The sequence below is a fragment of the Ambystoma mexicanum genome, chromosome 2p (genome assembly GCF_040938575.1).
Source record: "Ambystoma mexicanum isolate Mex_15411 chromosome 2p, UKY_AmexF1_1, whole genome shotgun sequence".
NCBI classification, from domain to species: Eukaryota; Metazoa; Chordata; class Amphibia; order Caudata; family Ambystomatidae; genus Ambystoma; species Ambystoma mexicanum.
This window is the reverse complement of record NC_090923.1, coordinates 276,797,766-276,824,364: the sequence shown is the minus strand read 5'-3', so window position 1 is coordinate 276,824,364 and position 26,599 is coordinate 276,797,766. Positions and strand designations below refer to the sequence as shown.

Genomic DNA, 26,599 nt, shown 5'->3' with positions numbered 1-26,599 from the left:
GCTAGGCAACCAATGCTTCAGTAGGTCATATGACCAATGTCTATATCCTATTTGCTGAGCTGCTATAGGGCAGCTCAGACAAGACCCACATTCCTACGAGGGTGCGACCGGCGAGCCGGCAAAAATACCAGGCACAAACGCATTCAAGCAGCTAATGGGTAAGCTGACAAAGCGTCGCCGTAAAATCATAGGTCCACGGGGAGCTCTTTTTTCGGAGGGTTCCGAGACGTGGACTTACAAAATGTATGTCTTTCCTGTTTAACTTTATTAATAGTACACGAGAAGACTTACGTGACAACACGAGATACCTAGGCAAAGTCTGAAACAGCACACCAAGCTGCCATGCAATGACTCCGCGTGATTAACAGAAAGCTTGTGATTCGTTGGTAAGCTGGAGTGAGTTATTTCTAATTGGGAAATGGGAAATGACACGCCTGAATCATCACTTTAAAAATAGGTCCTGTCTGCCTTTACAGATATGAATTAATGCACGGAAGTCTTCTAGCCAACTTATGATCAACCCACGTTTCCATACAAAATACATGGCAGACCACACTACGTGCTTTATATCAGGTACCCCACCTATATGGACTGCTCTCTCTCTGTGATGTGGATTTTTTACACCTATCATTTTTTGATTGCATTGTGACGGAACGTTCAAAATATTGCTTAGAAGGAGTGCTTGTCTATGTTAATTAACGTTGTTTCTCTTTGTCTTTTCTTCCCCTTCCCCTATCTTGTCTTTATTTTGTTTTCATGCCTTTACATTAATGAATGTTATTTGTTGCAACTACTATTAATTGTTGACAATTATGGGTATGCCCTAACGTGTTGTTATATGTATGATTTGTCACTTTTTTGGATAGTAATATAATTTTTTTACACCCTGAGGACGGGCCAGAGAGGGCTGAAACACATGTTGGCGTGGCGTTTTTTCAGTTGATTAAATTCATGGAACTTTAAGAACAATTTGCTGTCAGCTAATTAATTGTTCAAGTGAAATGTGTGGGTTCATATACTTACCTTGACATATCCTATTTACACAAACACTGGTTGGGAGCACAGATAGTGAGGCACTCCACATTTTCAGTCTTTATCTGAGGAAGGGTTTCCGAGAAATTACCCTTCTAGGCCCCACTACTGAAGCAAACCTCTGATCAACACCTACCCAAACCGTATCAACTGTTTGATTTTGTGTGCAGCTACCTGTTTGAGGTTTATTTCTCTGACATTTCCTTTGCACTCCAAGAAGGAAGTTGACACCACCCTGGGATTTACTGCTTTATTCCTTATTAGGTGCTCCTTATGAGTGCTTAGGCCAAGCAATCACCTTCTTAGTGCCAATTTCTTCCCTTTGCCACGAGGGCATAAAAGGGCCCTTTGTTGCAGAAAATCTTATCTGTGGATTATACCCAAAGCTGACAAAGCTCTTATACTTAGACAGGAGCCTGGGTTTCTGCCAAAAACCTGTTCTTCCATTCACTAGGTTTAGTGTGTTCTTCTGATAGCGCTGTCTACCACTGAGGATTTACATACATCTATTGCATTGCTTGATGCCTGAATGTTTGAAGAGTTGGGCTGGTTTTGATGTCCTCTGGAAGTGTGTTCCACAATTGGGAGGCTAGAACTGGGATGCTCGTTCCGCCAGCTCTTTTAGGCAGTACCTGGGCACCACCAAGCAGGATGTGTTAGTGGATCTAGTAATTCTCGCGGTGGATTTCATTGTAAATTTGTCCGTGAGGTATGGTGGGGCTAGATGTTTCAGAGCTTTGTATGTGAAGCAGGGGGTTTTTCAGTTTCATTTTGTATAGAGAGCCATTTACATAGTGTTCTGGTGGTGGAAATATGCTCTCTTCTAGGAATGTTTAATGCCGCTCTAAGTGCATTATTTTGCAGAACCTGCAGTTTATTGATTATAGATTTGCTGGCACCTAATTAGAGCCCATTGCAAATGTCCAGGTTGGACTGTATAAGTGCTCTGGCCAGTATGAGGCAGCTGTTGGAGGACATGCAAATCATATGTGACATTGGTGTATTATTTGGCCCTTGTGGGCATATATCTCTACCGTGTCGCCAATATAAGAGGAAGGTGATGAGGAAGAGGAGTTCAGAGGTAATGCCTCGATTAGGTTGTATTACATTATCTTTAAAGAGCAGAGAGATTACATCATCACAACTCCCTCATCACCTTGCTCAATTGCCAACCCCTGATGAACCAAAAGTAGGAGAGAGGGCAAAGTTTTTATATTGCAGGAAGAGTGTGGAAATAGGTCAATGTATGAGGAGCATCATGTGGGAGCCGAGATCATGTAATGGAGATTCCCAACTTAAAGTAATATTGCATGGAGTTGTACTAAATAGGAAATGTGGAGCTGTACTAAATATGAAATGTGGGACCTTATTCAAAGTTTGGTGGTATTTCGGTGGAAAATCTGCTGAAATACTACCAAACAGATACCGTTACCGCCACTTTGATTACAAGTGATGGTAGGCAATGCCAGTCCCCATTTATTGGAGTCTATAGGACAGCTTGAGGATTTCTGCTGATTTTGCTGATTTTCTGCAGTAAAGCAGCATATTTACCTCCAGCTTTTTGCCAGAGGTAAATCCTCCACTTCACCACCAAAATTGTAGTATGATGGTGCAGTAATGTGGCGGTAATGGAATTACCCATCTGTTACCACCCTTTTTGTCTGCACCGTCATACTTGTAATGAGGCCCGGGAGCTCAAGGGAGCACAGGTTGGCATACGCTGCCCAGACAAGCTGTCAACGTCACTGTCGCTTAAGCCCAAAACAAGTCCAGCTAAGGGGCCTTTTCAGGCATGGAGGGTGGGAACTCCTGGGCATAGAATATCTGCAAAACAAGCCTCAGACATTTTCCATATTCAAAGGACAGCAAACATGGCTAAGGGAGCAGTCTTGCTACTCTGGCAAGTTCTTGCACAACCTGTTGACACCTGTCTTGCTTTTGGCATACAGTGTGGGTGCGGCTGGCCTGGGAATATCTGTGAGACAAGGTTTAAGAAGTTGCTAATTACAAGTACAGAAGCCCCGTTAATGCAAATTAGTATTACAGAAGTCAAAAAGCTAGTTTACCCAGTAAGATCATCAATTTTGCTGACATACTATAAAAGTGATTTATACGTATTACTGAGTAGTATTGTAGAAGAACAAGTTATTCATTAGTGAAACTTGAGAGGGATCCAAAATGCTCTTTAAGTGGTAGATCAATTGGCTAAAAATCAGAGAGGGATTCTGCTGTCAATCCGCTGCTCCATGAAGCCTAAAATGGTTCTGATTGGTCTCTTGTTTGTTAGTGTGTTCTCTGACTGGGTCATTGGCAGAGTCATTAGGTCCATTTTTCATTCCCATGGGCAGTCATGTATAGTTCTAAAAGCACATTGGGTTCGGACATAACGTCATCCCCATATCTTTCAATCAGTGCCTCTCAGGTATAGTATATTAGCTCATTCAATACTCATTGAACCAATGGGGAATGGAACTGCACATCAAAGACTTTAAATTATCCATCTGGTAGCCATGTTGCCTTTTATATAGAAGCATAACCATGAGGTATACCTATATGGAGATCTGCATTATACATCACACTATTTATATTATGGACAAGGTAAAGGCCCAATTTGCATCCATTAATGAAGACCTGTTCCCAATTGTTAATAGAAAGCTCCATCAAATGCAATTTTGCCATTGCTAGAAATCCAGCAAAAAAATGCAAAATCGTCTGTTTTAAACAAAAAGCAGATATCAAAATGTAGACACTCGTGGCAAAAAAACTTGTCTAGTTTTGTTTCTATTTCTATATCACTGTTCTTGCTATCCTACAAATGGGATCTGATCAGGCTCATCTATTTTTCATCTTTATACATGTGTTACCCTCGTCTCATTCCCTATTCCATTTCTGTACCACTATCTGAATATAGATCATGCTTCACAGCTTTAGCAATTAGGGGTGAAGATAGGGGGAACAGATAGACGATCTTCAGGCATAGTGCATTTGGATAGTTGCGTGTCATCCACGTAACACTGGAAGTTATTGGTGAAAGTGGAAATCACACATGCCAGGGCAGCCATAGAGAGGCTGAAGACAGGTGTGCATGCGTGATCAGATAGGAGTGCATGCGTGAGGCAGACAAGAATACATGCTTGGGGCAGACAAGAGTGCACACGTGGGGCAGACAAGAGTGCATGCGTGGGACTGACTGGAGTAAGCATGACGGACTGGAGCGCGCGGAGCGGACTCGAACGTGCGGGGCAAGCCGGAATGCATGAATGCGTGGAGCGGACCGGAGTGTATGGAGCAGACTGGGATGCATGGAGTGGATAGGAGTGCATGGAACGGACTGGAGCGCATAGAATTGAGTGACGTATATAGTATGGTGTGGAATGCAGAGAACGTTTGAAGGAGCATATAACCCATCATATCACACCGCCACGCTTACACTCTCCTTACATCACCACTCAACTAGAACACAGAGATACTATGACACCATTCGGTATAACTGTTCTCATACCAACATCTGCCGCTCACTCCACATCATTCTAAGTAAACACTGCTGGTTACACCCCCCCAGCCAGGCATTCTCCTCAGGCCTAACACAGCCACATCCGGTCTGGATAAATCCTGCCAGAACTAACACATACTCCTGATCTCTCAACCACCACACCTACCGCTAAAAAGCAGCTATTACACGGATACTGCACGAGCTGCACACATACCCGGTGCTCACACACCTTTTGGCTCTCTCTACTCTCTCTACTGATCTGAACTTCGGTTCCCAAGGGCGTTCAACCTACCAGCGCCTTCAGACCATACCAATGGTATATAAGGCGCTATATAAATGCAAAATAACAATAACAAGAGCCAGGGGGATAGGTTAGATCCCTGAGGAACGCCACAGGTTGAGAGAGCTATAGTCGAGAGAGAGGCTCCGAGTTCCACCTGGCATAGACGGCCGGAGAGAAAGGAGGTTAACCATGCCAGAGCCTGACATGTGATTACCAGGGTGTCATGGAGATGTGCGATCAGGATGTTGTGGTTACCATGTCAAAGGCAGAGGAGGGGTCAAGGAGAATGAGGACAGAGGGAGTGTTAGAGTCAAGATTTGAGAGCAGGTCTTCACAGATATTCAGAAGAGCAGCTTCTGTGCTTCTGGATGCTCTAAGGCCAGACTGATGGTCATGGAAGCAACCAATAGATTTAGTGTGGAGGGTCAGCTGAGAGATAGCCAACCTCTCCAGGAGTTTGCTCATGAAAGGAGTGATGGAGATAGGTCGGTAGTTTGCCCGAATGGAGGGGGGTCGGCAGAGGGTTTGTTGAGCAGAGGGTGCACAAGGGAGTGCTTAAGGGCAGTAGGGAAAACTCCAGTGGAAAAGGAGAGATTGCAGAGATCAGCCAAGACTGGGGTGAGGAAGTCAATATTGTCCTTAATGGTTTTAGAGGGGCGGGGGTCCACCTATTTGGATGAAGGTTTCATAGACCGGACTTGTCTGGTTGACCTCATCAGGTGTGATGGGTGAGAGAGAAGAGAGGGTAAGTGGAGGTGGGCAAGGGAAAAACCGGTTTTGGTGCATGCTGTGTGGTGGAAGAGAGGGAGGAAAGGATGTTGTGGGTTTTTATGATGAAAATGCAGCCAGGGCCGTGCAAAGGTCATGGGTGGGTGTGACAGAAGAAGAGGCTGCTGCAGGATTGGCCAGTTCCTTGCAGACTTTGAAAAGTTTGGCTGTGTTGTTTGATGCCGCCGAGATGCAGGCTTGAATAAAGACATTGCCTTAGAAGGAGGCGGCAGGCCAGTTTGTCAGATGGTCTGCCCGACGAATTCCATTTCTACTCAGCTGCCCTACACATGCCTTTAAGGGCAGCCAGATCAGAGTCGTACCAAGAGTTGCATTTTTTGGAAGGCTTCAGTCGGACCGTCATGACAGGGGCAAGAGTGTCAAGAGTGCTGCAGATAGAGAGATTGAGGTTAGCGAGGGCTGTATCAGGGTGGGAGTCAGCCGCAGGAATGGGAGGAGGAGAGTAGGTGGAGGCAAAGGCAGCCACTGTCACTTTTTTCATGAGCTGTAGAATGTATCTAGCTGTGTCTTGGCGCAACAGCATATGACACTGAAAAGAGCAAAACGGACTTTCTCATAAACCAATCCCTGACCTGACCCTGTGAGAATGGGAAAAAGTCGAAGCAGGTGCCACTTCTGTCTGTAGGGAGTCCAGCTCATTTTATGTACACAAAATATTCATACATGTATGGATCAATGCACTATTGTTGAACAAGTGAAGTCACAAAGAAATTTCCAGAAAAAGGTGCATTTGGTGTTGATAGGATTATCTATCTAAGAGGAGCTCTACAGTCCGTGGGAACGGAGTTCCATCAAAGAAAGTGGGATGCATTTATTTAAACTGTAACCGGAAGCTACTAAAAGAAGCTCTGAATCAAATACTTGAGATCAGAAAGATGCCCAAGGGAAACTCGAAGTGCAAGCAAAGGAGTTTGGCCCTACCCAAAAAACAGACAAGCAGACTCTATCACCAGACTCTATCCAGCACTCCAAGGGGTGTCCCTAGGGAAAGAAACTTCAGAAGATTTTCTTTATTCATATAATCTTGCTAGCATGAGCCTTTTGTCTGATCAGGCACCCGATCAACTTCAAGCAGCTGCATCCGCTCTGCCATCCCCATCAGATGGGCAGGTCCAATTTCAGAGCCCAGAGTGATCTCTCAGCGAACTGTCTGTATACAGCCACTCCGCCCCTATATGATCACTGGGAAGGATGAGGGGAGGCTTTTCTCCAAAACTACTTTTAGCCATTGATGAGGTATGTGATAGATGGCCGATTTATAAAATTTTTGGTACCACACCCTCAGCTGGTACATCTACTTTTGAAGGGTTTCCTAACACACCTCCCCAAGCTGATGCTGCAGTGCATTCATTAAGACAGTTTCCCAGGACAGGTATCATGATATTTATAATCACACCTGTGCTAATTTTAACCAAATTGTAAGAGCTTTTTAGTTTCACCAGACATATTTACTTTGTTACAATAGAAAATTATGGCTATTGCAAGAACCCCTACAATTACATTTAGGGTAAGCAGAACAAGAGAATCTGGCAGATTTTCATAACAGGGTTAAACAATATTTTAATCTGTGCTAGGAGATCCCCAATGTGGTAGAAACTGTACATGAAGTTGTAGTCTCTGCATTTGCAATGGGGCAACAACTCAAGATTCCAGAGGGAATTAAAGGAGTACTTGCTGTCTCACTATGCCAATTGAATATTTGAGCTATTCAGTTGCAAGGTATTTGAAAGATGCCACTCATGTTGTAAAATAATTGGAAGACCAAACATTCAATAAGCGAGATGATTGAGAATTTGTAGACAGGTTTACAAGTATCTTCTTTTACTAAAATTCTTCTATAAACCAGATTAGATGTCATAAGTGTGTATTTAGGAGGAGACATGGAATCAAAATATATGCCAAAAGAATCTATATATTGTTGTCCAGAAATGGCATTAACAGAGAATTTGTTCCAAGGCATATTAACTCAACAGGTATAGGGAACAGTGATTGGGTCTACAGTAGCCCTGAAGATAAATTACCACTATGTGAATTGCTTTGCGGGAAAGGTAATTTACAATGAGGATAATCCCTACAAGGCTAACATCATCACCTGGAAATGATGTATAGATGATATAGTAGTTATCTGGGAAGGGACAATAATACAGACAGAAATGTTTATATAATGGCTAAACAGATAAATAAGCATCTGCAATTTACATCATTGATATTTTTTTTTTAGATTAGACTATATTTCCTTACAAAGAAGTCTTGAATGTTAAGCCATACTATAAACCACATGATAACAATGCACTAATGTGTAGGCATAGTCATCATCCTAAATATATAAAAGGCAACTTACTCTTTGCTCACCTGTTGAGATTGAAAAGAAATAGTAGTAGTAAAGGGATATATGACATAGACTCCAAAAACATGATAGCTAAGTTATAAGATAGGGGATGCCGTAAAAGGTTGTGTAAAAGATCAGGAAAGAAAGCTTAGAACAACGACAGACAACTATTATTAGAAGCCAAAGTACACAAAGAGGATAAAAAGTAAAATATTATGTTCTAGCACATATACTAATTCCTCCTACAAAATAAAAAAACATTTTAAGAGAAATTGAAAGCTACTAACACATGGAATTCAAGAACCTATTTTTGTGTATAAAAGAAGAACAAATAGTAGAGAGAGAAGTATGAGGAACAATTTGAGGGAGAACCAAAAAAACAGACTCTCCCTGAAACATGGATGGGGATTCCCCAATGTTAAAGGGCATTATCCAGCAAAGTGGATTAATTAGATTCAGGCCTACTGAGCAAGTGGACGTTAAAGAATGTAGGTAAATGGAATTTAGAGATGGTCACATAGTTTACCATTTGCCCATGTGGTCTAAAGTTTATTAGCGAAACAGAAGGATCAGTGAAAGCAAGAATGATGGAACATCAAAGCTGTGTTAACAACCTGTGGTGGCAGCCCCAATACTGAAACATTTTGTAGAGTTAAGTCATACATCAAAACAGTAAATGGGTTGTGCTGTAACAGGTAAATGGGTACGGTCAACACCAACAAAGGAAGTTATTAAGCATATTAGAACAAATCATTATTTTTAGGCTATGGAGCAATAGAATCCGTTTGAATAAGAAAATCGAATAAGAGCAATAAAAGGATGCTAGAAGATAACTTTTAAATGCAGGTTAAAATATATTTGTATTTGAGAATGTGTACTGGATTAAACATAAAGGTTAATATGTCAGCTCAAGTATAACATTCAATAGTAAACAATGTATTTCGGCTGAGGACAGCATCTAAACATAGTCAGTATATCAACCGCTGTGTAGAATGTGAAACTTGGTTTCAGTACAATACAAAACATTCAAGAATAAGAAGGTGCTGGAATTAATACCAGAGGAACGAGATTAAGTATGTAATATAATCATCATAGAGATTGGACCAGTATTTGTGAAATTCAATTCCCCTGTGGATAAAGTAGTTTTGAAAAAGCGATTGAGCTATCATGGTTAATTTTAGGTAAATAGTAAGGAGAATGTTATTAAGAAAAGTGTGGTCACATTGAGAAAATTACTTTACCCAGTGGCTGCTATACAACCCGTTGTGCGAGCATTCAAAATTACAATATATGGATCAGGCCAAAAACTATACCTGGCATTTAGCGATATGGAAAACGCCTTTGACGGAGTAGACAGAGAAACGTTGTGGAATAAATCCAACCTATTAAAGACCTGTATTCTGATACCTATATCCAAGTACGGTTGGATTGTGAAGGTAACTTAACAAATCCTATACCAACGGAGAGAGGAGTGAAAAAAGGATGCCCAATAGGAGCCACTCTATTCAATTTTATATATCGGATGTAGGAACGGCATTGGCATCCGTGGTGTCATCTCCACCGCTTATAAATGGAGTTCAGATAAACCATATCCTGTATGCAGATGACATGGTAATTCTAGACCGTACACCCATTGGTCTCCAAAGAAAACTGACAGTTTTAAGAACCTTTATTGAAGATCTGGGTCTGGAGATCAATGTGGCGAAATCGGAAATTCTAGTATTGGAAAATCAAAGAGGAAAGAAGTCCAATAAACTAAAATCAACTTGGTCTATACGGACAAAAAAAATAAACAAGGTGCCACAAACAAGATATTTAGGAACAATCATTAACTCCAGTATAAACGATGATCCAATGACGAAAAAACTCCTAAATAGCTACAAACTATTAACAGCGCAAGGCACCATCATACAGAAAAAATATGGGAAATTCTCTTGCGAACCAGTAAGAAAATTCTATCAAAGCAAAGTCACTCCGATTCTCACATATGGCGCAGAGAATATGTTTGGGTGTGACCATAAAATATGGTTACGGTGTGAAGGTCTTTTTTGGAAGAGAATTCTGCAGATTCCCCAAAGTACACCGACAGCATGTGTTTTGTACGAAGTGAGGATCTCCTCACTCAACGCAAGAATTACCTGGAACAAATTAGCACTGTTCAGGAAAACGTATGAAGAAGCAAATTTGCCCTTTGTCAAAATTCTGATAGAAAAGAAGTTACAAAGGCAATCAGCGTTGAGTGACTGGAAGCGACAGTGCAAAGAGATCCTAATCCAATTGGGTTCAGACGAGCGAACTCTATGGTACAATCCAGAATTGGTGAAAAGAAAACTACTAGACTTGGATTGGATAGAAATTAGTGAGAAAAGATCAACTCAAAAATGCATGCAAAATACACTGTCAGAAGCTAAAAGACGCAACACGCTCCCGAAATATCTAATCCTATCACCTTGCAAACGGTTAAGAAGATTGTAGTTAAAATTTCGTTTGAACATCTATGAAACAAAAGAAATCTTAAAACATTGAAGGATGATTTCAACAAGAATCTCCAAATGTAGGATATGTGCAAAAGAAGAAGAAAACTTAAAACATCTCGTCTTGTTCTGTGCCAAATTAAAAGAGCAAAGAGAAAAATGCTTAGGGAAGGAGAGGATTCGATTCCAGACTTATAATTCTGAGGAATGGTGGAAGCATCTTCATATTGGTGAAAGCAAATCATTGACGATTGCAGTGATGAGATTCCTAGAACAATTACAAATTCGACTAGAGGCGACACCAGCATACTCCGAGAGTGAGGGCTCTCTGCAAGATGGAAATGAGGGTTGATGAAGATATAAAGGTTACATATGACAATTATCATGACTGCATAGAACAGAAATGCTCGATGTTTATAGGGTTATTTAAACAAAAAGAAAATTGACGAAATATACCATTTGTTTTAAGATATTGAAGAAAAGTGATGAGTTTTTAATTTTCAAATTTCAAAAAGTTTGTAAAAACTGAATTAAATAAAAAAAAAAATGGTCCTGATCTAGGGCAACGAGTTAATGAAAATTGAGTGAGGTAAGCAATATACTCTACCAATTTTGCTTATATTCTTGTGAAGGAGATTTTTATTTAATGATATGGGGTATGATGAGGTGAACACATTCCAAATATAGATACCTATTGACTCCACAGAATAAAAGTCTGTATGAGAGAAAAATAAAAAATTATGAGACGATCTATGGGGCATAAAAGGAGTAAGTGCCTCAAATATATATTTCGGGATATTACAATAAAATATTGATGGAATAGAATATTTACATGGTGTATGATTCTGTTTTCAACAGTAAAACTGCAATTTTAGAAGATGCAACTTAAACATTTATGATAAACAGGAAATGAGAAGTGAGCATGAGGTACTTAATGGTGAATGTGTTGAAAACACCATGCATCAATAGTTAATAATTATGTATTCATAACTGTTAGTATATGAACACAATTAATGTGACTGGTGCTCGTGTTCATAGCTGGAATTGAATAAATCTATAAAAAGTAGCAGACACTCGGCAAGTTAAGAAATATGCCCACAACAAAAGTAGATTCAGATGTGAAAGGTATGAAATGTACTTACTACTACCTCCTTATTAATAAGTGTAGCGGGGGATTGTACCACACACCTGGTTGAGAGACATGTGTAGGTGGACACACAATAACATCACTTAACATATCTTCTGATCTGCCTCTTACCTGTCTCTAACCCCACCTTACTTGGGTTCAAGATCACCTTGGAGAACCTTAATGTGGTGTTGGGAAGTGATGGAAAGGCAAAGGTTAGCGTAGGATGGATTTTTCCAAACCCCTAATGAGAAGGTCAGTAGGCTAGAATAATGAGCACACTAAAGGAAAGGCAGACAAAGGAATGCTGGTGTTTGGTTCTTTAGTTATTGTTTGGTTATCTAGACTTCTCTCTCCCGGTACACCAGCAAAGTATAAGGTTTCATATAAAAAAGGGAAACACAAGACACTATACACAACTAATATCAAACCTAAGCAACTGCCTAACTAATATTGAAACATAAAAAGAGTCCTTTAAACAAACAGTTCGTAAAAAATATTAAAAGTCCTTAAAAACACCTATCAAGTCTCTATAAATTTCACTGTAAAAACTATATATTGTAACGCTCACCTGAATCCCTCGGAGGCGCAGGTCCGGGCTGGGAGATTTCAGTGTCTTCTAGGGTCACGCGCAGGCCTCTGATAACACCCTGGATGGGCCCTCTCCTCACCGTAATTTTGACCCGGAGGTGAGGTGTCTGCAAGTAGGAGAACAAGGGGTTAATGTACGTCTGGTTGGCCAATCTGACTTTCCCCTTTCTGGACTCCCCACGTTTCTCGTAGGCGGAATGTGCTCACCTTAGATAGGTGAAAGCAGAGCTCTCCATCCTGCGTCTGTGCAGGGGCGCTAATGCCAGTTGCTTCACTGGTTCATAACCCAGCCTCTTGATTGCAGAGGATGAAGTCGGGGAGCAAGGCCATCGTTAACCGCACGAACGGTAAATGCTTGAATATGGAGTCTTATTTATATGTCCCCTTAAATGTCTCTTGCTTTTGCAGGTCCGGTATGCAGAGACGGTAAGCGAGAAGAATGCCGGCGCTCGTGGAGGCACGTAAGTAAAAGAATGTTATTCGAAGTTAAATGCACTTCTTAATGTCTCTTTTCCCTTTTTCAGGTAGCCGTAGCAGCCGGCGTTGGAGATGGACGCTGAGGTATGTGCCGGAGTATGGGCAAGCAGATTACAGCTAGAAGACACGTGAGTAGTGATGGCGTACTGTGCCCCTAATGATGTCCTTCTTGTTTTTGCAGGTGCGGTTGAACAGCGCTTGGCGGAGATCGAGACGTAAGTAGCACAGGTAAGCAAATTATCACGGAGGTTCACTAACCAATGTCCTTTGTTTCCGCAGGGTTGTCGGAGTATGAAGAGTGCGGCACGCGGCCTCGGGATGCACCAATGGACGAGGTAAGTGCAGCGCTGGTTTTGCCTTGTCCTAACCTGGTGTCCTTGTTCTCTTTCAGACGCTGCTGAAGACTGAAGACTGGTTTTCCGGGAGGTAAGATAAAGAATTCTTGTTCACAGATGCTGAAGCTGAAGATTCTCTGGAGCTGACACGGTGAGCGTCCTGCTGCTAGTGCAGAATAACGGGAAGCACGTTGCACTGATCGGGTGTGGTTTAAATAAGCCACTGGAGTGCTTAGGTGTCTCCTTCCACAGCCTTGCCCAGGCAAGAAAGAAGTTCCAGCTCTCAGAACAGTTCCAGTATCCAGTCCCAGGGAGTGGTGCTGGCCACACCCAGAAGGTAAAGTAGTTCCAGCCAGGAATGGATGAGGATCTCATCCTACAGGTAAGTGAGCAGCATGGTCTGCAGCAGGTAGGTCCACCCAAGCACCATTCCTCTCAATATGAGCCCGGCGCTTCCTGTGCCGGGACTGGGTTCCCTTATGAGCCTGGCGCCACTGGCGCCAGGACAAGGTCCAAAAGGCCCCTGTGGGGACCGGCTGGTGCCTGGAATGGAAGTTGTGACCCTGCTTCCAAGGATGTTGGGCTGGACCTGACTCCTTGGAGGCAGCGGCCATGACAGCACCCCCCCCCTCAAGGCCCCTCCCAAGCTTGTCTTCTCTGGAGGCTTTGGCTTATTGTGAAAAGTTCGATGAAACTTCCTGACTAGACGAGGTGCATGGACATATTCTGAAGGCTCCCAAGATCTCTCCTGGGGGCCGAATCCCTTCCAATCAATCAGGTAGTATAGTTTCGATTTGGAAATTTTGGAATCCAAGATGTTTCGAATTTCAAATTCGAGTTCTCCATCAACCTGGATTGGCTCTGGAGGTTTAGTCAAACGGGTTCCGGGTTGCATAGGTTTTAGGAGAGAAACATGGAAAACGGGATGTATCTTCATCCGAGTAGGTAACTCCAATTTCACAGCCACCGGATTTATCACAGCCGTGATCGTGTAGGGTCCTAAATACCTTGGGTTGAAGGTGCGTGGTCCTTTTAGGGATAAATGTTTAGTGGACAGCCAGACTTGATCTCCTACTTGATATTGAGGGGCCTCTTTTCGATGTCGATCCGTTCCTTTCTTATACATTTCCTTGGCTCGTTGAAGGTGGGCTCTGGCTTCCTTAAATGCTTGAGTTATTGTCGCATGCAGATGGTCTACAGCGGGCGTTCCGAGAGCTTGAGGTGGATCCAAATTAGAGGTTCGAGGATGAATTCCATACAGCAGAAAAAAAGGGTTTTTCCAGTTCCTGAATGGATTGAATTGTTGTAGGCGTATTCAGCAATCCAAAGGACATCCTTCCAAGTGCCCTCCGATTGTTGCAACATGCAGCGTAGATATTGTTCCAGAGTTTGGTTAGTCCTCTCAGTCTGCCCGTCAGTTTGGGGGTGATGGCTGGTGGAAAGTCGTACATAAATTTGCGCTAAACGACAACAACTTCGCCAAAAATGGGAAATAAATTGGCTCCCTTGATCGGAGATTAACACGGAAGGGAAACCGTGCAACCGGACAATGTTTTCAAGGAATTCTCGGGCCAAAACGGCAGCTGTGGGTAAACCTTTCAGTGGAATAAAATGAGCCATTTTTGAAAAAAGGTCCACGATTACTAGAATTGTGTTGTATCCGGAGCAGGGGGTAAATCCGTGATAAAATCCATTGAGAGAGTATGCCAAGGGCAAGGTGGAATGTCTATTGGATGTAGCAGACCTGCTGGTGTTTCCTTCTGACTCTTGTTTTGTGCGCAGATGCCGCAAGAAGCCACAAAATCTTTAATATCTTTCCTCCAAGATGGCCACCAAAAATGTCTTTTGATTTTCTCTAAGGTTTTGGCAACTCTAGGATGTCCTTCGATTAGTGAATCATGGTAGCAGGTGATGACCTGCTTCTGTAAGTCAACACATGGCAAATATAGTCTTCCTTGGAAATACAATAGATTCTGCTCTACCGTAAAATCTTTTCCTTTCAGTTGCCAATTCAATGAATCTTCAGGAGTTATTAGTTGACTGACTTTCGCTTCGATATCTTCAAGGGATAGCGTGTTGATTACTCCCAGTATCTTTTGTTCGGGGATTATTGGTACCGGCTCTGGATTAGCTGTGTGTTCGTCTACCCCTATTTGGGAAAGGGCATCTGCTTTTCCGTTCTTATTGCCTGGTCGATACGTGATCACAAAATCAAATTCCGCGAAGAATAATGCCCAGCGGAGTTGTCTTGAAGATTGGGCCTTGGCTGACTTCAGATACTGGAGGTTACGATGATCAGTGATTACAGTGACAGTGTGCCGGGCTCCCAGGAGATAATGCCGCCAGGCCTTAAAGGTGGACTTAATTGCCAGAAGTTCTTTGTCCGTAATTGTATAGTTGATTTCGGGGGCCGAAAATTTGCGGGACCAAAATGCCACAGGGTGTAATGGGTGTGTTTCGGGATCTCTTTGTGATAGCACAGCCCCCATAGCGAGGCTGGATGCGTCTGTCTCGACGATATAAGGAAGTTCTGGACGAGGATGCTTCAAGACTGGAGCGGAGATAAATTTGGCTTTCAATTCTTGGAAGGCTTGTTCGGCCTCTGGAGTCCACTCGAATTTTTTATTCTTTTTCAGAAGGGCCGTGATGGGTTGAACTACTCGAGAGAATTCTGGAATGAATCTCCGGTAAAAATTAGCAAAGCCCAAGATGCTCTGTACTCCTTTCACGGAAGTCGGAGACGGCCTTTTGGTGATAGCGTCCACCTTTCTTGAGTCCATGTGAACTCCATTGGGTGACAAGATGAACCCCAAGAATTCGACTTCCTTTACATGAAAAGTACACTTCTCCAATTTAGCAAACAAACGGTGTTGACGAAGTCTCTGTAGAACCGCTGTGACATGTCTTCGGTGTTCAGCTTCTGAGGATGAGTATACCAGGATGTCATCGATATAAACAATTACGCACACATCAATAAGTTCTCGGAAAACGTCATTCATAAAGAACTGGAAGGCGGCCAGTGCGTTGCATAGTCCAAAGGGCATTACTTGATACTCAAACAATCCGAATTTAGTGCGAAAGGCCGTCTTCCATTTGTCACCCTCCTTAATGCGTACCAAGTGGTAAGCTCCTCTGAGATCTAGCTTTGTGTATATATATGCAGGCACCTTTAACTTGGTCCAATAATTCGGGAATCGGAGGCAAAGGATATCTGTTTTTGACTGTTATCTGGTTCAGGGCGCGGTAGTCGGTACATGTTCTCAGGTCACCTTCTTTTTTCGGAACGAAGAACAAAGCTGAAGAAACTGGAGATTTCGAGGGACGAATAAATCCGTTAGCCAGATACTGGTCCAAGTATTGCCTGAGATGGAGATTTTCTGGCTCAGTGAGAGCATATATTCTACTGCACGGAGGAGTAGATCCAGGTATTAGGTCTATCTGGCAGTCGCATGACCGATGCGGGGGCAAAGTGTTGGCCTGATCTTTCTGGAAGACGTAGCGGAACTCTTGGTATTCTGGAGGCAATTGGGGGCTCTCGGAAGCGATGGCTGCTAGCCTGATATCGGGTCGAGGATAGCAAGTTGGGGTGCATTCTGGAAACCGGATTACCTTGGCTCGCCAGTCTATCTGAGGATTGTGCTTTTCCAACCAAGGAATTCCCAGGATTACTTGAAACTGCGGGGCCTTGATTACATCAAACACGATCTTCTCCGGATGTCCATCTTGGCATAGCAACGACACTTCCATGGTGGTGTGAGAAACCGGTCCGGAAGCTATTTATGTACCATCCACTGTAGTGATTACATCCTTAACCGTCTTAGAACATAGAGGAAGATTCATCCTGGTTGCCATATCTTGATCTACATAGTTACCGATCAATCCGCTATCAATGTATGCTTTAATAGCATGCATGCAATCTGGCCGATCTGGACTTATGAGGACCATAGGCATTACCAAATGCGAGGTCAAGGGACTGGTTTTAATGCTCGGCAAGCGGACCTCTACACTTGTCGGGCGAGGTCGTTTCCCGATTCTAGTTTTTCAGCATTCTTATCGGAAGCTCCTACAGCCTTCTTGACCGGTTTCACTGGACAATCACGAAGGAAATGTCCGGAATTCCCACAGTAGAGGCACAGCTGTAATTGTCTTCTCCTTTCCCGCTCCTTTTGGGTTAATGGTCCTTTAACAACCCCTAACTGCATGGGCTCCACGGAATCCTTTCCTTTAGGGGAGCTCTGAGGTCTTGAAAATATTTGGGTTTCAAATCTGGAACGATCGGTCTTCCTGTTCTGTAGCCGGTGATCTAATTGGACTACTAGGTCGATATAATCGGAACAATCTTGCGGAGGATTCACCACCTGTGCTAAGACATCTTTAAGTTCTCCACGCAGCCCTCTGTAGAACAGCGTGATTCTCTTTTCCTCAGGCCACCTAGTCTCAACCACCAGTCTGTTAAAAGATGCTATGTATGCCAGGAGATCCTGATTCCCTTGTCTTAATGATAGGAGTTCATTGTCCAAGGCCTGCCCCTGTGAGTGTCTTGCGAACAACTTTTCCATACTGGTCTGGAAATCTTGAAAGTTATGGAGGATCAGATCATCCTGTGTCACAAGAGGAATGGACCAATCTGCAGCACTACCGCTAAGATAGGAAAGTACGAACGCTACTTTGGTTTGGTCTGTTGGGAATGTGGCGGGTCTACACAGAAAGTGCAAGCGGCATTGATTAAGGAATACTGCAAACCGTCTTGGATCACCAGAAAAACGTTTCGGGCGGGGCCAAAGGCACATTCCCTGGCAGATTAATTTGCACCGGATTATTTGAGGTTGTAGGAGTGTAGCTCCCTCCCGAGTCAGGCAGAGACGTCTGTCCCGCTTGTGTTTGTAACAACTGTCTGGCTAGATCATCCGTTCGCTCTTTGGAAACGATCAACTCCCTCCGTAAAGCATTTGTCTCTTGGCGGGATGCCTGTACTTCAGCTCTCAGTGCCCCAAGCAATTGGGCCAATTGATCTGTGTCCGAGGTTTCCATTGCTCCTGGGTGGGAGATTTGCGGTAGGCTTCGCGTTCTGTAACGCTCACCTGAATCCCTCGGAGGCGCAGGTCCGGGCTGGGAGATTTCAGTGTCTTCTAGGTTCACGCGCAGGCCTCTGATAACACCCTGGATGGGCCCTCTCCTCACCGTAATTTTGACCCGGAGGGTGAGGTGTCTGCAAGTAGGAGAACAAGGGGTTAATGTACGTCTGGTTGGCCAATCTGACTTTCCCCTTTCTGGACTCCCCACGTTTCTCGTAGGCGGAATGTGCTCACCTTAGATAGGTGAAAGCGGAGCTCTCCATCCTGCATCTGTGCAGGGGCGCTAATGCCAGTTGCTTCACTGGTTCATAACCCAGCCTCTTGATTGCAGAGGATGAAGTCGGGGAGCAAGGCCGTCGTTAACCGCACGAACGGTAAATGCTTGAATATGGAGTCTTATTTATATGTCCCCTTAAATGTCTCTTGCTTTTGCAGGTCCGGTATGCAGAGACGGTAAGCGAGAAGAATGCCGGAGCTCGTGGAGGCACGTAAGTAAAAGAATGTTATTCGAAGTTAAATGCACTTCTTAATGTCTCTTTTCCCTTTTTCAGGTAGCCGTAGCAGCCGGCGTTGGAGATGGACGCCGAGGTACGTGCCGGAGTATGGGCAAGCAGATTACAGCTAGAAGACACGTGAGTAGTGATGGCGTACTGTGCCCCTTCTTGTTTTTGCAGGTGCGGTTGAACAGCGCTTGGCGGAGATCGAGACGTAAGTAGCACAGGTAAGCAAATTATCACGGAGGTTCACTAACCAATGTCCTTTGTTTCCGCAGGGTTGTCGGAGTATGAAGAGTGCGGCACGCGGCCTCGGGATGCACCGATGGACGAGGTAAGTGCAGCGCTGGTTTTGCCTTGTCCTAACCTGGTGTCCTTGTTCTCTTTCAGACACTGCTGAAGACTGAAGACTGGTTTTCCGGGAGGTAAGATAAAGAATTCTTGTTCACAGATGCTGAAGCTGAAGATTCTCTGGAGCTGACACGGTGAGCGTCCTGCTGCTAGTGCAGAATAACGCGAAGCACGTTGCACTGATCGGGTGTGGTTTAAATAAGCCACTGGAGTGCTTAGGTGTCTCCTTCCACAGCCTTGCCCAGGCAAGAAAGAAGTTCCAGCTCTCAGAACAGTTCCAGTATCCAGTCCCAGGGAGTGGTGCTGGCCACACCCAGAAGGTAAAATAGTTCCAGCCAGGAATGGATGAGGATCTCATCCTACAGGTAAGTGAGCAGCATGGTCTGCAGCAGGTAGGTCCACCCAAGCACCATTCCTCTCAATATGAGCCCGGCGCTTCCTGTGCCGGGACTGGGTTCCCTTATGAGCCTGGCGCCAGGACAAGGTCCAAAAGGCCCCTGTGGGGACCGGCTGGTGCCTTGAATGGAAGTTGTGACCCTGCTTCCAAGGATGTTGGCTGGACCTGACTCCTTGGAGGCAGCGGTCATGACATATATGAACTCCAACTCCTTAATTGGGAGACAACTTGGCCAGGGCTGTCTCAAGGTCCTTCCTCCTGCTGTTTGATCTTCTACTGGGGCGATGGCTCTCTGATCTTCTCTCTGGTGATGGCTCTCTGTAAGGGAACTGTTCTTTTGATGGGCACCCAGCAGCAGCAATGTGTGAGGTATCCCAAAGTGCTTGCTTTTGATAGCTTCTTATGCAAGGTGCAGCCCAGCAACCTGATGCAGCATGGGAGAGTCCCTTATATTTATATAACTAGGCCGCATCTGTCAGGTGCATATCTGGGAGTCCTAGTAGGTCGCCTGTCAGGGGGCAGCCACTCTAAACAATTGCACAGCCCGGGAGGCTGTACCAACATTGGCCACCCCCGTTGTGGGGAGCACCAGTAATTAAGAGTGCCTTGGCCAACAGTGGTCTTGAGAGTGTTGCCGGGCAGGCGGCAGTGATTTTGGGTGCTCCTCTGCCTATCACGGGAGTACAGCATGATGGTCCGGGGCCATGATGGTGCCAAGCAAAGAGCAGAATGCCTACCGACCCTTCTCCTGAGAGTTAAAGACCATTAGGCTAACATCACACTTTTTAGAGTAAAGGAATCCTTGTGTGACAACGCACAAGGTCCTTTATTGTAACCTTTTTTCTTCTCGTGTTGGGGATCCTTTTACTTTTATCTATTTCATAAGTATATAGGAAAAAGGCATGAAATTGCTAGCTGTTCTGTTATTCTTTCATCAATACAGAGACAACGAAAAGGAGAGAGTTGGGACCTGAAGTGAACAACACAAACCCTTTCTCTGACAGAGAATAAGCAGTGACATAAAATGACCCCTGATAAATGTTTAGTCGATAACAGCAGTGTTTTGACAGAAACATATAGGGCAGGTGTTTGACAGGATCTTTACTGTCTAGATTTGTAGTAGTTGTTAAAGGATATACGGACAGATTAAAAGCAGATATCTGTGAGAGACATAAAGGAGAGTTGAGAATTGTTAAGTCACTAAGAACACAGACATGCTTAGATATTGTATTTAAGGGGTGGGGGCGTATAGATGTATTTATGATAGGAGCAGTTTTTTTAATTGGTATTTTGCACAATAACAGTCATTGTTGGTGATTTTTAAATGTGGTGTTTTATTTATGTGTGAATATAAAACTTGTGCAATGATCAGTGTAGTTAATGCAAGGAGTTTGGGCACAGGAAGTGTGAATGCCTAAATGGACCTACTCAACAGATGGCTTTGCCAACATATCATTTCCACTATCCACACTGCCTGCTTTCCTTAATACACAATAGGATAGCAAGTGGCCAAGCAACATTGTTTCACCACTAATTCTGCATGATCCTTCTGCTCCTTATCTGAAATGTGTTGGAAGTTGAAAGAATGTGTCATGCCTGGTAGATACTGGGGCATCATGTCCAACACTGAGAACTTTTGAATTTCCACATGCTCCTTGTTCAGATGAAGTGGTCAACATGGTGGGTGTTGGATTCCAACCGATACCCCATCCAGTTGCACATCATTTGACTGTTATTAGGACTGGATCTACTGTGCAAAATTGATTGCTCTGTTCATTGTTCCCATAATGTCCCAGTACATAGAGAAAAGGAATTATTGTCTTTGTTGCATGAGTCACCAAACCAGATGGACAGACCGTGGAAAACACTCCCTGGCTGCAAAAGGGATTGGTGGCTCAAGTTCCTCCATAATTATGTACCAGGCATGCAAACAAAGCTGGACATATATTGACTGTAAAGCCTGTATGTATTACTCTGAACCCAGCCAAACCTCTTCAATGTGCCTCACAATATTCAATTACAAAATAAATAGAAGAGGGAATAAAACCTGTTATTGACCCATAGCGATTTTATCTTGTTTTCCCGTTACAGCAAAGCATTTTACTGTGGGAAATGTCTGTTCTCTATTTGTATCTATACCTGCACATCCTGCTAGTCAATATATGTTTCTACTCATATAAACCTGTTTCTATGAATGTTAGCTGATTTATTTTACTGGCATACACCTTTTCTGGTCTTATTTGACCAAAGTTGCCACTTTTATACTGCAGAATGCGGGAAAGATCCTCTGCACGCCCTGTTACACCTCCCTTTTCTACATACCTTACTCCAAGCTAACATCAGTATTTTGGGGTAAATAAAATGGTAAAACATTCTGCAAAAAGCTGTTCAGCAAAAGTGTGGGTCAGCAAAAGTGTTCAATTCCAAAACACTTCAATTCCAATTCATGAGACTCCCACTGGCATATGTCGAGGGTGCAACTATTCTCACTCAGATTGTAAAACATGATCTTGATTCACTTATGTTCAAAGGGGGGTGGCTGTTTTGATTTAGTATGATGACAATCTTTTATTAGTGCACTCCTCATTAGAAGTGTGTAAACAAGATTCTCTTGACTTGATGACAGCTCTTGCTTTAAAAGGATATAGAGCCTCGAAAGAAAAGCTTGAATTGATTCAGTCTGACTCCATAATCTTGATCACAGTATCTACACTTGGAACAGACACTTGTCTGAAGGCCAAATTAATGTAATACTACAGGCACCCACACCTTAAACCTGAAAAGAAATGAGAGGATTTCTTAAAATGGCTATTTACTGGTGCCAGTGGATAGTGGGCTATGTCTTGATTGCGAAACCCTTACTGAAATTTACATTTGATTCAACCTCTGATCCCCCTGAGGGAGACAAGGCATTTGGTACTATCAAGCCAGAACTATCAAAGGCTCCAGCCTTATGATTGCCAGATTATCAAACACCTTTCACCCTTTACATTGAATAAGGAGATGGGTTTACACTGGGAGTTCTGACTCAAATGCATGTTGACAAACATCATCCTATTACTTTATAGTGCAGCTCTGGTTATTGTTGCAGTGGGTCTATCACCTTTCTATGTTCAGTAGCTGCTGCTGCTCTAGTAGTAAAAAAAGCAGACCCCTTAACCCTGGATCCCCCTATTAACATGTCAGTAGCTTCTGCTGTTTTAGCATTACTCTTCAAAGGGAAGGTACAGCATATATTTAATTCCCAGTTATCTAAGTTCAAAATATTGCAGTTGTCTGTTGCTAATGTAACAGTGACAGGATGTTCTATTTAAAACCCTGATTCTTTTCTTCCAATGCCTTCTGATGGGGAACCCCATGATTGTTTTTAAATTTCTGGAAATTTTGACTCCCAGGCTTGATTTGAAAGAGGTACCACTGCGGACCCCTAAGATGATTTTCTTTGTTGATGTATATAGCTTGACGAATTATAAATGAAGACATGGTTATGCAGTTTGTATTGAGGAATTCTCAGTGAAGACCTTGGGTTATGCAGTTTTTACTCACTTTGACATTTTAGAAGCATAACATTGGAGGAGAAGTGGTCTGTGTGAGCTGCGCTGTGCCGGAGTCTTTTTTTTTAGTACCATTGCTTGGAAGTGTGGCTTGTCGCTGTGAGGGACGCTTAAACTCCAAATACTGCGTAAGGCAGAGCAGAAGTGGGAAGAAGTGGTCTGTGTGAGCTGCGCTGTGCCAGAGTCTTTTTTTTGGTTACCATTGTCTGGACGTGTGGCTTGTTGCTGTGAAGGACTCTTAAACTGCAAATACAGTGGAACAGAAGTGGAGAAGTGGTCTGTGTGAACTGCGCTGTGCCAGAGTCTTTTTTTGGTTACCATTGCCTGGAGGTGTGGCTTGTCGCTGTGAGGGACTCTAAAACTGGAAATCTAGCGGAACGCTGTGCAGAAGTGGAGGAGAAGTGGTCTGTGGACCGTGGGCCGCCATCTCAGTAAAAGGCCACATTCTGGCAAGGTGACCCTGCACCTTAATCCGCTGCCCACGGCTGGCCTCAGATGGAGCAGTGAGTGAGTTTAAATCCATACAATGCTCGCTGATGCTCCCTGTGCAAAACGGGGTAACGTCCGGTGAGAGGCGCCTGAGCTAGCCTTCTGTAGCCTTCCACCTCCCCCGTTACTATCCCTGTTGACTTTACATTCTGCACCCTGGCCACTCCCCTGTGCCCTCATTGCCAAGATTCACAGCACTGCATTTGAACTCCTCTGGAACTTATTAACATCTCTTATAGTGATATGAGAATTAGGGGTAAACATTTGTAGCCCCCAAACAATCAAAAGGTCTACCAAAATGGTTCCAGGGAACAAACAATTCATTGCACACTCAACAAACTCCCCTCTAAGACTCATCCCAAGATAATGATTTTTATAGAGACTTTGACAACCCCTAGAGGTACAATGTTGACCTCCCAAAATGGGGAGGCAGGCTCTATCTACTTGCTATCCTGGAATACTCGGGGCCATGGCTCGTTTATTAATAACCTTGGATCCTTAGCGATGATTAGGAGGGCTCAGTGTTTCTACCTCCAGGAAACCTGGTTATGCTCAACTTTTGAAGTAGATGGATATATGCTCTTTTTCATCCTTTTCTCTCCCCTGTTAGGGGTCGACCAAAGGGTGGGTTCTGCATTGGAGTTAAAGCCATGGCTACCCATACTGAGTATCAAATCAGCAAGGTATACTGACATTTCCTGGCTGTCCACATTGAACATTTTGGAGGGGGGAGGACCAGACTTTATTGGACACTCTATATGACCCTCCCGGTGTTGAGACAACATCAGAACTTATTGGCATAGTGATTGAGACTTTTAGAAGCTGGTATGTCTGCTTCCCAAGGGCCTTTATTATTCTAATGGGGGATTTTAATGCAGACTGTACCAACATTTACCAAATGGGGGTGGACAAGAAAGGTGGATCAGGACAAAGGGCCCACATTGGCTTCTAGTTCTGGCCACGTTCAAGCTCACCCCCTTAATTGCCAAAGAGGGTGAAAAGCAATGCACCTGGGCAAATGCCCATAGCAGTAGTCGCATAGATTTCATTTTCTTAAATGACAGAGGATCGACACTGAATCCCGGATTGGAGATAAGACTCACAACTGCGAGCGACCACGCCATGCTATTGATGACTTGTATGAATACACAGGGGACTAGACTTGGGTGGACGGTGGATAGTATAGGAAAATGTAACACCTTACTAGGAAATTTAGGTCTAAAGAAGGAGGAAAGTATATATTATTGTAATGGGGAACTGGGTAAAGTAAATCCAGGCACAGTTTCGATGTAGAAATTGCCAAAAATAAAAGAGCTAATTTTGCAGGTTTGCAGAGTATGGAGATCTGGTGTTTTATTGGGGAGGGAAAAAATTGAAAGAATCAAGTCGGCCAGGGATCAATATAAAAACTGGGTCCAATAGATGATCTGTGAATGATGCTGGTTGGAAAACTATTAATAGGTTGTTAAGGAGCAAATATTCTAAGAAATTCTGGCATTGCCTTCTCGGTTATGGGTCATGTAATTTTGCCAAAGTGATTATAGGTATCTCAGAGACTCTTTGGGGCTTCCATATTGGTAGCATGTCTGGGGGTGGAGACCACACTGCTACGGCGGTTGAAGTTAAGTCCATGCATATTAGCTTGGTCAGTACATATATAGGGGAAGCAGACCAGAAATCCCCGTATAAATAGGTCTAAGGCTTCCAGTGCCGCGGGCCCCGATGGTCAATGTAACCTGGCATTAAACGGCAATCCTTCACTATGGGCACCTCTCCTTCAGCAATGATAAGATCTGCGAAATGGGGCTAATGCCTGCCTCTTGGAAAGCCTCAATTCTTATCCCTGATTTTACGAAAGGTCTACGCAACCTAATTATAGACTATTAGCAATTTTGGACTGCAGCTCCAAACTATTTGCGAGCTTATTAATGGAGCTGCCAACAGCTTGGGTGGCGGAGAAAGGCTTATTACACTATCATCAGACAGGTTTCCGGAATGGTTGTGCGACCTCCCACTCAATCTGGACCCTGCTAACACTAATTTCGGACACCCAATGCTACCCTGGAACGTCACTTTATCTCTGCTTTGTGGATTACACAGCAGTATTTGACAGTGTTATTAGACCAAAGCTCAGGGAAATGCTGGCCCACTGGGAGATTGAAGCATCACTGTTATACTTCATTAAGGCCTTATATATGCCTTATGTAGTGAGACTCAAGTCAGAGTCAGGTTGTCCCAAGAAGGCAACCTATCTGCTCCCTTTCCTACAATTTGAGGTCTGAAACATGGGTGCCCTTTAGCCCCCCTTATTTACAATCTTTGTATCTCAGAACTGCCAATAGTACTGAAGTCAGTTAATAACAATCCGCCATTTTATGGTAAAGAAATACTCCCATTTCTATTGTATGCTGATGACACCGTCATTTTAGATCACACTCCCATTGGACTCCAGAGTTCTTTACGGGCACTCTGATCCTAGGCCAGTGATCTCGGTCCATGCCCTGACTCGGCTAAGACCAAGATTATGGTGTGTGGGAAGGGAGCTTACAGTACGTCTCGCTTTGAGTGGTGGTTGGGGGATCCCACGTTGGAACAGGTAAGGGAATATAAATACTTGGGTATTGAAATTAGACCTAATATCCCTGTCTCATATTTGGCCGATGGGATTTCACATAAGGCCTGGACTAAGTGGCTAGCACGCAGGAAAGTTATTGACTCACAAGGTGGTCGTTGCATAGAGGCAACAATAACAGCTTATATGTCCTCTATCATCCCCACAGTATAATATGCCTAAGAAGTATTTCCTGTTAATGTGCTTTCTTTCCCAAAGCTAGAGGGGAAAATCCTGCGATCCCTTTTGAACCTCCCAAGAGGAGTTTCAGCTGCAGCAATAAGGCTTGACCTGGATCTCCCCCGTTATTGTCATTGTGGTATGTATTGGCATGTACATTTTGTGCTATGATTCATTATAGCCTTGTAGTTGGGGATTCCCTGCTGGGCCAAACTACTGCTCACTCCATGAGGTATTTCAAGAGTGACTGATATAGGGCTCTAGAAGTTTCAGTCAGCTTTTATTTGAACGAAATAGGGCTCTCCAGTCTACCCGAGTCATGGCTGGATTTTAATTTCATCACAATTCAGGAGAAGTCTACCCGCTACAAGGTGGTCCAAGCTATTGCCCATTTAGCAGGCTTACAGAAGTACACATTGTACACCCAGCAAGCTTTCTCACTGACCGCCCCCAAGACCTATTTGCTCAAATTACGCTCCCCGGCATTGTGTAGATTTATTCTCTCCCCTCGCCTAGAGC

General features: G+C 43.7%; 1 long non-coding RNA gene across 1 annotated transcript in view; it reads left to right on the top strand.

Annotated features, from left to right (window-relative positions):
- Positions 1-274: 274 nt before the first annotated feature.
- Positions 275-26,599, top strand: part of LOC138566373 (uncharacterized) — a 160,115-nt gene continuing 133,790 nt past the window's right edge. The window contains exons 1-2 of the long non-coding RNA XR_011301924.1: positions 275-386; positions 477-573. This is a non-coding gene — a long non-coding RNA (uncharacterized lncRNA). The remainder of the gene's footprint in view (positions 387-476; positions 574-26,599) is intronic.